This window comes from Gopherus flavomarginatus, chromosome 13 (genome assembly GCF_025201925.1).
Source record: "Gopherus flavomarginatus isolate rGopFla2 chromosome 13, rGopFla2.mat.asm, whole genome shotgun sequence".
Classification (NCBI taxonomy): Eukaryota; Metazoa; Chordata; order Testudines; family Testudinidae; genus Gopherus; species Gopherus flavomarginatus.
In genome coordinates, this window is record NC_066629.1 from 8,335,961 (window position 1) to 8,348,213 (window position 12,253).

Below are 12,253 nucleotides of genomic sequence, written 5' to 3' on the forward strand. Positions count from 1 at the left end.
TGTGAGAATGAAGCTCCCCCACTGCCAAAGAAACTGGTAAAGAATCACAGTGCCCAGGCATGAAGTCATCTGAACTACAGAATTCCCACAGCAAACCTGTCTCTGTTCCTATTTCACACTGTGGTGTTAGTTAGAGAAAGGATTGTAGATTCTGACCTGCACTCTGGAGAGGAGGAGGTAATTGAAAGGGGCATTTTTGACTCCTCCCTTTCTCAGTGTCCCAGGACTGGAATTCCACAGGGCCAAATGAGGGGGTGATGCCACTTGGTTAATGAAAACCAGCACTCTAGGAAAGGTTTGAACTCACAACCTGAGCATAGCTCCTCTCAGCACTGCCCCATAAGTACTATGCATTAATCAATTGTGCCACTAGAGCACCCCTTAACTAGCAACTCTCCGCACTGCCCTATAAATACTGTGTGTGAACCAATTGTGCCACTGGAGCATCTGCTAATTATGATGCTCTGAGACTCTTAGGATGATAAAGGCAAGGAGTGACCTCAAAAGTTCTCAGTGGAGTTGAAAGCAGGTAGCGACAAGTGTTGGTACTTGGTGGAGTGGATTTTTCGTAAGGGTTCCAGGAACCATTTGACCCTTTTGTTCTTCCCTGTGTAATAACAGAGCTGACTGAGACTCAATGGAGAGTCTTGCTGCAGACCAACAGATCTGAAACCACTGATCACCAGGTCTAAGCATTAGCCCTGCTTTGGGACAGTGTCTCTCATGTAAGAAACTGCCGAGACTGCACTAGCATTGAGGCTCCCTCACTAACATCCACCTCAGCCTCGTCCCTGGGCCCCCCATTTCCCCATCCTCCCCCTAGTGCCTCCCTCTGTTTGTGGGGCCCCTTCCCCCACCCATCCCACCTCCCCGCCCCATGGGCCCTCCCCCAACTCCCTCCTCCTACCCCTGTCCTTAGCACCCCGCCCCCAATTGCCTCCAACCCATTTCTCCATTGCTGGGCCCAATTTTCCCATCCCCCTACTCGCCCAATCCATCCCCAGGGTGTGAGGTTCCTCATCTCCAATCTCTGCTAACCCTCAACCTGCCAGGTTCCCCTTTTCAGTCACCGTGGGGCCTTGCAACCCGGCCCTGCCTGTCCTCGCTGGGGTCTCTAAATCCCCCAGTCCCACAGTGCACCTTGGTAACATCACCCTCCTCTCCCCTTAATCCCCCTAGTCCCTTCCCTTGGGTCCTCCTGAGCACCCCAACCCACAGTGTGAAATTATTTATGAGTGTTTTAAAATTTCAGTGCTCTGCATTTTTCTCCTGCCACTGTCACCTGGCAGTTCAGGGATGTGGATTCCCCTCCATTGCGTTTCTGCCCAAGGAAAAAGAAGAGAAATCACACTTCAGCACCTTTGTAAGTAAAAGCAACCTGGAAACAAACCAACTGTCTCCAGAGTGTGTAGTTTGTATTTCTTCTGTTGTAGTTGATGTGTGCACAGCATGCACGGTGTGTGTGTGTGTATGTGAGCAGTGGACAGGGGCATGGTGTGTGTGTCTATGTGCAGTGTGTGTGTGTGTGTGTGTGTGTGTGTGTGTGTGCAGGGCCGGTGCAAGAAACTTTCGCACCCTAGGCAAAACTTCCACCTTGCGCCCCCCACCTCCAGCCCTGCATCAGCTCCCCCTCCTCCACCCTCAGGTGCCCCCCCCATGACAGCTCCCCCGTTTGGGAGCTGTGCAGTACCTCCCCACCCCAGCTCACTTCTGCTCCGCATCTTCCCCGAGTACTCCACCCCCGCTCTCATTCTCCTCCCAGGCTTGCGGTGCCAAAGAGCTGATTGGCGCTGCAAGCCTGGGAAGTGGGAGAAGTGGAGCAGTGACTGTGCACTCAGGGAGGAACCGCTGTAAAAAAAATTGGGAACACCCCTTTTTGGCACCCCCAAATCTTGGCGCCCTAGGCAACTGCCTAGTTCGCCTTCATGGTAGCACTGACCGTGTGTGTGTGGTGAACAGTGGCGCTGTGTGTGTGTATGTGCAGTATGTGTGGTGGACAGTGGCACTCTGTGTGTGTGTGTGTTGGACAGTGGCATTCTGTGTGTGTGTGTGTGTGTGTGTGTGTGTGTGTGTGTGTGTGTGTGTGTGTGGAAAGTGGCGCTCTGTGTGTGTGTGCAGTATGTGTGGTGGACAGTGGCATTGTGTGTGTGTGAGTGTATATGTGCAGTGTGTGTGGTGGACAGTGGCACTGTGTGTGAGTGTGTGTGGAGGACAGGGGCAGTGTGTGCTCACACAGGAATTTACGGGGAACTCACCGCCCTTGGTGAAGCATTTGACTTGTCCTCGGAGTGAATGTAGCACTGTGGAGTGTCAGCCACAGAGCATCTTCTGGCAGCTCAGAGGAGCAATTGCAGAGAACGTCCTTCTCAATCCCAGGCTGGAAAATGCTCAGTGAGTTCTGTGGGGACGGAGCAAAAGACCAGTCTCTGACACCGCCTGCAAAATGGCCTCTCTCTGCTCCAAAGCATGGAGACGCTGTAGCTTTAATGGTAGTGAAAAAAATGGCGCCCTGGAAAAACAAGCATAAGGCCCTTTCTGGAAAAGGCTGAAACTTTTTTGCTGAAATTAAAAAAAAACAATTCAGCCTGACTGGCTGTTAATGACCCTTGCAGAAAGTCCTACTTCTTGCCCACCATGCACGTGAAAGAACCATTTCCATTTCAGTGCCAGGAGAAAGGAGACCCAGAAGAAGCCTCTGTGCCTCCTGCACTTCAGCAATGCATGGGAGGGGTCAAATAATCAGATAAAATATTACAGTCCATGATGGGGTGTGCACACCCCGCACTAGGCAAGAAAGGGTTAATTCCACACTATGGCTGGAGGAAGTCCTGCCCCTCAGACCCTGCTGGACATGCTCCAGCTGCTGTGTCAGTATAAAGGAGAACAGCTCAGCTCAGTCTGTGCTGGACACTGAGGAAGACGCATGCTTGGTGGAGGCTCCAGGCCAGGAGCCGCTACAGCTCCTGACTGCAGGACCAGAGATCCCAGGTACCAGATCGGAGACTTGCTACCTACAGTCAATTGGTGGGAGTCAAAGTTCTATGGAGCTGTCAGTGCTAGGGAACCCAGAGACCCTGATGATAGATGGATGACAGCTTCAGAAAACAAGGTAGGAAGTGGCCCTGGGAGGCAGAGTGAGTGGTATCTCGTACCCGTATAAGGTCAGCATGTTGCGGTAGGATCCTGGCTGGCTGCGTAACGAACGCACTCAACTTGAGAGGGCCTTGGGCTGGGACCCGGTGGAGTTAGATGGGCTCAGTTCCCCTTAATCCAGCCACTATCCCCGTTTTGAAGCGGCCTCCTGATCTGACCATTAGGTCTTGCAGACCTGAACCAAAGGGTGGCCATATTGACTCTGGACTTAGTGCACCTAAATCTTGAGTTCAAGGACAATCCAACCTTTCCAGTGATATCTCACATGGCCCATCTTGCATAAAACACATCTTAGCTGTGCCATATGCTGTCATAAACAGATAGCTAAGGGTTAATGTCTCTTTCACCTGAAGCACCTGACCAGAGGACCAATCAGGAAACCGGATTTTTTCAACTTTGGGTGGAGGGAATTTTGTGTCTGAGGTCTTTGTTTTCTGTCTGCCTGCTTTCTCTGAGCTTTGGAGAAGTAGTTTCTGCTTTCTAATCTTCTGTTTCTAAGTGTAAGGACAAAGAGATCAGATAGTAAGTTTTATGGTTTCTTTTCTTTGGTATTTGCATGAATATAAGTGCTGGAGTGCTTTGATTTGTATTCTTTTTGAATAAGGCTGTTTATTAATATTTCTTTTAAGCAATTAACCCTGTATTTTGTCACCTTAATACAGAGAGACCATTTGTATGTATTTTTCTTTCTTTTTTATATAAAGCTTTCTTTTAAGACCTGTTGGAGTTTTTCTTTACTTCAGGGAAATTGAGTCTGCACTCACCAGGGAATTGGTGGGAGGAAGAAATCAGGGGGAGATCTGTGTGTGTTGGATTTGCTAGCCTGATTTTACCTTCCCTCTGGGTGAAGAGGAAAGTGCTTTTGTTTCCAGGACTGGGAACGGAGAGGGGGAGTCACTCTGTTTGGATTCCCAGAGCTTGTATCTGTGTATCTCTCCAGGAGCACCTGGAAGGGGGAAGGGAAAAAGGATTATTTCCCTTTGTTGTGAGACTCAAGGGATTTGGGTCTTGGGGTCCCCAGGGAAGGTTTTCCAAGGGGACCAGAGTGCCCCAAAACACTCTAATTTTTTGGGTGGTGGCAGCAAGTACCAGGTCCAAGCTGGTAGCTAAGCTTGGAGGTTTTCACGCTAACCCCCATATTTTGGACGCTAAGGTCCAAATCTGGGACTAAAGTTATAATATATGCATATCATAACAATATATCTATGAGGAATATGGGGTGTAGGGTCACAGCTCCTCTGGCAAGGCAGCGACTGCAGGGACCAGTGGAAGCTAGAGAGAGCTCCTGGCTGGTTGCTGGGACTTGCAGGCTTGAGACCCTGAGAAGAGGGTGAAGAACGTGCTGGGGCTGCAGGGAAGCAGCCCCAAGAATTGAAGCAGCACTGGGGGATGAAGTTAAGGAGAGGAAGCAGAAGCTGTTATCTACAGGATCCCTGGGCTGGGACCCAGAGTAGTGTGGGCCTGGATCCCAGCCACTCACCACTGGGGAAATGGCTGGATTGGGAGACACTTCACCGCATACCCGCCTAAGTCACCCTGGAAGGGAGGAGCACAGATCATGGCACGGCCGGATGGCTGAGTCATAAGGAGAATGCTGCAGTACTTGGACTGAGGCAGTCTGCAATTAGTGACAGTGATGGACAAGGCACCACCAGGGGAAGGAACACTAGCTGAGCGAGCTAATCCCTGAGACAAACAGCAGGAGGTGCCACCCTGGCACCACCCTGACATCACCCATTACAGGGCCTGAGTGCATGCCCTCCTCTTTCTGGGGGTCTGGCCAGGCTCTGCCAAGCGAGGCTCAGCTGCTCTGTGAGCCCATCCAGGGAGCTGATACCACCCAGACATATGAGTGTCCTCAGGGCAACACAATTGCAAAAGTGAGTACTGGCAGGCTGCAGCACACACCATACTTGCTGGCTCAGCCTTGTGCATGCTGGGGTGGCCACCTCCCCGTTGACGAGACCTGGTCCCACATCTTCCTGGAGCTCCAGTCTGCCCTGCTGCCATCCCTGTCTGTGTTGCTGTTGTCTGCTCTAGCAGCTGACTGGAAGGGGCGCATTGGCCCCGGGCCATGTAGCCATGAGATCTGGAAGACTGAAAGCAGGAAGAATAGTGCCTTCCTAGCCCACCCAATATTCCATAATATAATTAAGGAAAATATTTCTCAATGAATTCTCAGTAAAAGATCAGAAACCGCCAGTGTCTGCATCATGCTAAGGGCATTGCGATTTTCTTTAAATTTGGCAGACCAGCCTAACACACATTTGAACCTCTTCTTTTCACACTGTTGCTCATTCTCAGGGTCTGCTTTGTCTCCAGACAGATCCATTCTCTTTCAGAACAGCCTTGCTCTTCCTGTCTGTTTCACTCATGGACATGTCAGAGTAAACATTCCCCTTCATTCTATTCGCAGGCAAACACTGATATTAACTGTTTGCTACTGAGGGGTTTAGAAGCCTTTTTTGCGTGAAAGATGACATTTCTGGGGGACTGTTCCCAAGATCCAGCACTTTATGTTCCAACATCTTCCAGCTTCCTTGGTGAAAACAAGACCAAAGTTTCTTTGCAGTATACAAGAGGTTTTCACCCCAGGTGGGACTTGAACCCAAATTTTCTAACGTAGGAGGCCCATGCCTTATCCATTAGGCCACTGATGTACAACTGGAATGGTGCAAATACCCTCTCATAAATGCACATTCCTCACATTCACTTCGAAGCCAAATACCCCGTTTCTGCACCTTACAGAAATGTCTGCATCCCCTGGCAGCGAGGCAACTAGGCAGGTGACTGACAGAGCTGAGCACCACCTTTCTACCAGCCATCTTTAGAGAAGAACCCCACCCTAGTCACCCCTCCCTCCTTCAGCGTCTCCATGTATGTGGCTCTGAGTGGCAGTAGGATGATTGGGGGCAAATCCGGGGCTGGAAGTGGGGTAAGGTCAGCCTGTAAGGAGTAACCAGATGAGGCAGACCCAGGGGGAGGTTGTGGGCTGCTGGTCAATTGTTGAGATCTGAGCTCTAGATCAAAGCTGCACAGTGACCTGACACCCAGGGTTACAGGGCAGACATCGTGACCCCCTAACTGGCCTCGATCAACCCCAAACCCTTATTACTAAGGGCATTGAGTATCTGTCCCTTCATAACTTCTGGGAGCTCCCCCGCAGGCTGCAGGCATCAGCTGCCTCCTGCCTCACAGGTTAGATTCTTGGGGCTGTGCCAGCCGCCCCCTCGCTTGAAGGCCCAGTGTAGGAAGAAGGAGACCTGGTGCTGGCAGAAGAGGGTTTTGATTAATCCACCTCTATTAATCTACGGACTCTGTGTCACTCTGCTGGCTTTTCTTCAGCAGCACCTAGTGGCCCTGGCTCCAGGCTAGTGCCTGGTGAGCTCTGGCACTGGCAGGAAGCGCTGCAGGGTGTCGAACAGCGGCCCTGGCAAACAGCTGCTGGTAGGTGTCTCTGTGATATCATGGATCAGTGAGTTCAGCTGGTAATCGAAAGGAGGGGGGTTTATGCTCCCCCAGGGATGCCACGGAAGGCTCCTCATGGGCTCCTCAAGGTCTGCTGGGAGCTGTAATGTTCCCCTTTACCGCCTCGAAGGCTCTCTCGGACACTGTGGGTTCACCTGCTGGCTGGAAGAGTGTGGGGGCTGCGCTGCAAAAGCCCATCTCCTGGCAGCCGTACTAGAGGCTTGGGATTAATCCTCAAAGCCGAGCACAAAACCTTCAGCCGGGAACATTTCGCTCCCTTCCCACCTCCGCCCAAGCAGCAAGGGAGAAGTGGACGAGACACGCTGGCTCAAAGATGCCTCCTTCCCACTTCCCTGTACACTGTGCAAAGCCCTTGGCCTGCTTCATGCCTCGTCAGGAAAGCGCGACCATGCTGCCCAAGCCTAAGTCACGTCAGTAGCCTGGCCTGCCCTGGCTGACGGTGCGCAGAGCCACGTGAGTCAATGGCAGGTCGAATCGGGAGCCTCAGCTCTTTCCCGACAGCGACACAGCCCTGCTAAGCGTCCCGAGAGCCTCCCTCGTGTTCTCCCACAGCAGCCGCCTGCCGGTGTGACTGGGAAAAGGGGACGAGGAAGTACTGCGGCCTCATTCCGGGACAGGAGGCCCTCACCCTGCCCCGGCGTGTCTCTTGCCTTCAGCCCAGGCAGTCAGAGGTGCCAGCAGGGCCGGCACTTCCATTTAGGCTGCCTAGGCTACCGCCTAGGGTGCCAGGATGATTGGAGGGCGGCATTTTGCCGGGGGGGCAGCAGGCGGCTCCAGTGGACGTGCCACAGTTGTGCCTGTGGAGGGTCCCCTGGTCCCGCGGCTCCAGTGGAGCTGCCGCAGGCATTCCTGCTGACGGTCCGCTGCTCCCACGGCTCTGGTGGACCTCCTGCAGGCTCGGCTTCGGCAGCTCCACCGGAGCCGCGGACTAGCAGACCCTCTCCTCAGGCACAACTGTGGCAGGTGCACCGGAGCTGCAGGACCAGCGCGCGGGGCGGCAAAATGGCCGTCCACCTAGGGCACTAAAAACACTAGCGCCGGTCCTGGGTGCCGGGGAGCTCCCTGGCAGGCCGCTGCCTCAGCCAGGAAATAAGGAAAAGGCGATGAATAAAGAAGTCAGGAAATAACAAGGAAATGAAGAGGGTTGTCGAACGGGTTTCTGTTCAATTTACCATCTTCTCAGCTACCGCTCAAAGTTAAAAACCTAAAGTCAACCTATCGGCATAAGTACAGATGGTTAGATGGGAATTAAAAGGAGCTGCTGTCACAAGTGTTAGGTGCCTGCAAGCAGCATGCAGACCGTTTAAAAACACTGCAATTAGAGGCTCAGATGAAACATATGCCCTAAATCAGAAACAACAATAGGAGGACCAGCAGAAAGCCACTCTAGTTAAACAGCCGAGGAATGGAGGCTGTTAGAGGCAAAAAGTCACTCCTCAACATTTGGAAATCAAATCCTAGTGAGGATAATAGGAAGGTGCACAAACTCTGGCCTGTTAAGTGTCAAAGTGTTACAAGTCAGGCCAAGAAAGAATCTGCGAAGCAACATGCTAAAGACACAAAAGCTAAGCATAAATCCGGTCAATGAGAGTCCTGGTCTGTCCCCGCAGAAAGGTGAACCCCCTCTGTGGCCGGAGTGAGCTCCTCTAAGCTGACCTCACTACAGACCTGTGCCTGGTAGTGCTCATTGTAAAAGTGTGTCCAAAGTTTACCAGTAATGCCCTCCCTGGTCGGAGTTCCACCACCTTCTGTACTCGCACCGCGAATGTGAAAAACAAGACTCCAGGCCCATCATTCTTCCCTGGACAGGGAGCCCTTCCTCCAATCACCCTCTGCCTATTGAGCTACCCTAGAGTTGTTAATGGGCATTTCCTGAACACCCACCATGTCCAAGTCCACCTGCTCCAAGACACTGAACATCAAGCACCTCCTCCTGGGCCCCCAAATCCCTTCCACACAGCCATTTTCACAGATGCCCCTTCCCTGGTGCTGCGCTTGCTCAGCTGCACAGAGGAGTTTTCATCCCCAATCCCTGCCTGTCACTACCCAGCAGCCCTCTGGCACCATTCCTGAGGGTCACCCTGCCTTGCTCTCTTCCTGCCATGTTGGGAAAGACAGCTCTCATCGTTAAAGGTCAGGTGGGCCAACTAGGGGCAGAAGCCCATTCTATGTTTTCCTACTGCAGAGCCCAAGATCAGAGACTCACCTTCAGTGCCACCCAGAGGGGAGGCAAGTGGGGCAATTTGCCCCAGGCCCTGCAGGGGTCCCAGGAGAATACAATGTTGCAACTTTTTTAATGGAAGGGGCCCCCAAAACTGCTTTGCTACAGGTCAGCCCTGCTCACTTTGGGTGTAGGCACCACTGTGCTGCCAGAGAACAAGCTGCCCCTGCACAAAGAAGATGAAAGAACCTGCCAAAGCCTGGGATTGAATTAGGGACCTTTAGATCTTCAGTCTAATGCTCTCCCAACTGAGCTACTTTGGCAGTTGTATGGGATTATTTTGGCCTGTTGCTTCTCTGTCCAGGATGTTTTTGCAGCCGTTGCACACAAAAAGGACGTCATTGTGGGCGGGCCATTAAGACGAGACTCACTTTTGCCTGCCTTGCTCAGCTTGACTTGCTTCCTCACCCCGTACCTGCCTTAGTTCCTGGGTTGACCTGGTGGTGGAAGGGGACTGGGGGCCAGTGGTGCGGGGAGGAAGTTCAGCTGGACCGTGAGCTAGACTAGACCCTGGCGGTGAGAGTCTGGCCACCACTTGCCACCCTACCCTGTTGTCTTGGCTTCCCCCACTGGGCGTCATTTCGGGAGGGAAGTGGAGCTTCTGCCTCCCCTCCCCAATTTTCAGAGGAGTGAGAACAGGAAAATGAATGGCTGCTTCACACGCCCACCGGAGGAACCCAACACCCTTAGCTGTGGTAAGTAAGGCTACGTCTTCATTACCTGCTGTATCGGCGGGTAGCAATCGATTTCTCGGGGAGCTATATATCGCGTCTCATCTAGACGCAATGTATCGAACCCTGAACTCGCTCCTGTCGACTCTGGAACTCCACCAATGCGAACGGCGGTAGTGGAATCAACAGAGGGAGCCGCGGACGTCGATCCCGTGCTGTGAGGACGGTAGGTAACTCGATCTAAGATACTTCGACTTCAGCTACGTGATCTTAGATCGATCCCCTCCCCTAGTGTAGACCAGCCCTAAGAAGTATCTGTTGGCTGACGGAGCCTGTCCCCGAGCAGCTGGAACAGCAGCTGCTGCCTCCCCCTCGGCTCCAAGCTGTGGGAAATGCTCATTGCCTGGCTGCATGGGTGGATGCTGCTCCGTGCTCTGGAGAGCGTCTGTATTGCTCTGTCAACCCCGCATCTTCACTGAGCCAGTCTCGTAAGGTCCCAAGTGCCCCCTCCAGGCTGGCAGCTGAGAGTCTGTGCAGACATCAGTCCCTCTGCCAGTCCCAGAGCCAGCAGAAGCGCCAGCCCCCCCAGCACCACAGGGGCACTCAATGCACTTCCTGTGGGGAAATGGCTCCTTGGTATCCAGCTGCTAGAGTGAAAGCCAGGAGAGAGCAGTGTCTGGCTCACCGTGGGGGAGAGAAGAAACCTGATGAGTCTGGATCTCCCTCAGTCTCCCTCGCAATGCTGGTCAGTTTTATTATCGCTGTGATAGTCACTGCTTCCATTCAGGGCCAGCCCTAGAGGGGTCTGGGACAAATCCCCCCTTTCCTCCCCAGCCCCCACCCCCACCCCTTCCCCCAAGCCCCCAACCCATCCTGTCCCATCTCTTCCCGGCTTGCACCATTCCTCTCCCTCTCCCACCTCTTCCCATCCCTGCTCCTCCCCCTGCCCACCCAGCGCCTCCTGCACCCCACTGAACAGCTGATCACTGGCAAGTGGGAGGTGCAGAAGGGGAAGAGGAGGAGCTTGTCAGCAAGGCCTGTAGTAGGCGGAGGGAGCTGGCTGCCAGTGGGTGCTGAGCACCTATTTTTTCTCTGTTGGTTCTGCAGCCCCGTAGCTCCCACGGAGTCGCTGACTGGGCTTCCTTCGCACTCTAGAGAGAGGAGCAGAATCAGGGCTATGGCTGATCCATGGGGCACCAGGTGAGTGTCAGAGGTTTCAGGTGCTGAGAGTTTGCCTGACACCTCAGGGACACAGTGTGAGGTGGTGTCCCAGGGATCTCTATGTAAGGAACAGAACAGGATTTTCTTGGGGTGGAGAGAGAATTAAGAGCATCTCAGGGGGTTATACAGAGGTGTTGCCCGGGTGAGAGACTGGCTAAAACACAGGCCATGCTGTGAGAAGGATTCAAACCAGCACAGAGAAACCCTATTAGACTTCAACTCCCACATCTTAACCACTCAGCCATCACAGCTGTGAGTGAAAAACTGCCTCAATGCCAGAGAAACTGGTAAAGAATCACAATGACCAGGTGTGAAGTCATCTGAACTACAGAATTCCCACCGCAAACCCGGCTCCCAAAGCACGGGGGGGATTTGGGGTTTGTTCTCTTTGCTTAGCCATGTGCAGTCGCACAGAGAGCGCGTTTAAAAGTCTCCCCTCCCACAGAGCGGGAATGGGAAATGATTCTCAACTTGAAGCCTGATGTAGGGTGACCAGACGTGCCGATTTTATCGGGACTGTCCTGATATTTTCTTGTTTGTCCCGCATCCCGACCGATGTTTGGTCTGGACCCTGGACAAACAAATAACTTTGTCCTCTTCTCCGGTACACAGGCATAGTCTGGTGGGACACTTGCCCCCCCAACTCCGCCCCCTCATTCCCCCATTGGATCCCTCCCCAAATCCCAGCCCTGGCCCTGCCCCCAGCCCCACTCCCTCACTGCCCCATTGGATTCCTCCCCAAATCCTCGCCCTGGCACTGCCTCTTCCCCAAGCACGCGACATTCTTCCTCCCTCCCAGGTTTGCACACGGGCCATGGCCATGGCCGGGAACGCAGCGCGGAAGCTGCTCCAGCCCTGCGGGGCAGCCTAGTGGGGCTGGGGTCAGCGTGGAGCAGACAGGGCCGAGGTGGGCGGAGATACACATGGGGCGGACACACTCCTGTCGGGAGCTGCCTGGTTCATCCCTTGCCAGGGAGCTGCAGGAGAGGCCCGGACCATGGCTCGGCTGCAGAGCTCTGAACCCAGGCTGGGCCCAGGAGTGAGGGGATCGGGGAGCTGGGGGTGCAGCGGGGGTTGGAGCTGAGAGTTGGTTGGAGATGGGGCTGTGCCACTGCCACTTGGCGGCGGGGGGCCCTCTAGCTTATTTTTTTGCTCCGCCCCCAGCATCCCGATATTTCATCTTTGACATCTGGTCACCCTAGCCTGATATGAAGGAGGATGTCTGGACCAAGGGGCCAGGGACTGGCCTTTGCCAGATAAACCACTGTCAAGTTTTAGCCAATTAGGAAAAGTCAGCAAATAAGAACAACCTCAGGTATCAGTAAATGCTACAGGTTGCAAATTCCTACATGCAGCAGTTTCTGGCACTACACTTGCACAGCTCTGCTCCCCACTCTTCTCAGGCTCCTGCTCTCTCTTTAGCTCTGCCCCACTCTCACCCAGGCAGTTCCAGCTCACAGGGAGGATGGGACCCCCTGGCCTGGTGACTCCCTCATTA

At 53.5% G+C, this 12,253-nt stretch overlaps 1 non-coding gene across 1 annotated transcript; it reads right to left on the reverse strand.

Moving 5' to 3' along the window:
- Window positions 1-9,053: 9,053 nt before the first annotated feature.
- On the reverse strand, window positions 9,054-9,126 carry TRNAF-GAA (transfer RNA phenylalanine (anticodon GAA)). The gene has a single exon. It is a non-coding gene; the product is annotated as a tRNA-Phe (tRNA).
- Between the last annotated feature and the right edge of the window lie 3,127 nt (window positions 9,127-12,253).